This window comes from Gregarina niphandrodes, assembly GCF_000223845.1.
Source record: "Gregarina niphandrodes unplaced genomic scaffold scaffold00268, whole genome shotgun sequence".
NCBI lineage: Eukaryota > Apicomplexa > Conoidasida > Eugregarinorida > Gregarinidae > Gregarina > Gregarina niphandrodes.
This window is the reverse complement of record NW_011646028.1, coordinates 1,671-2,154: the sequence shown is the minus strand read 5'-3', so window position 1 is coordinate 2,154 and position 484 is coordinate 1,671.

Genomic DNA, 484 nt, shown 5'->3' with positions numbered 1-484 from the left:
ACATAGTTAGGACGGAGGTTGAGAAGATGCTGGCCCAAGGTGTCATCCGACCATCAAAGTCCCCGTGGGCATCACCAATAGTGCTCGTGTCCAAGAAAGACGGATCGACTAGATTCTTGAAACTCACTTACGAAGATTCGACAAATATTGCAGAAGACAAAGCACGTAAAGAACGTAGTGAAAGATTTGATAGACGCAGTCGATTCCAGTTGGACGATCGAACGGATACGACCAACAGAAGGAAATACGATTTCAATATACGTCGACGCGTCAGATACACAAGCAGGGATGGTGGTAAAGTATAACGAACAAACGGTTATGACGGAATCGATTCCGCTAACCAAGACGTTAACGAACTTGGCTTCGTACAAGGAAATCCAAGGAGCATACAAGCTGCTAGCCAAATACAAGTCGGCGATTGACTTCATTGATAAGAGGGCGAGCAAGATTATCGTGACAGATAATATGCGCCTATGGCAGGCCC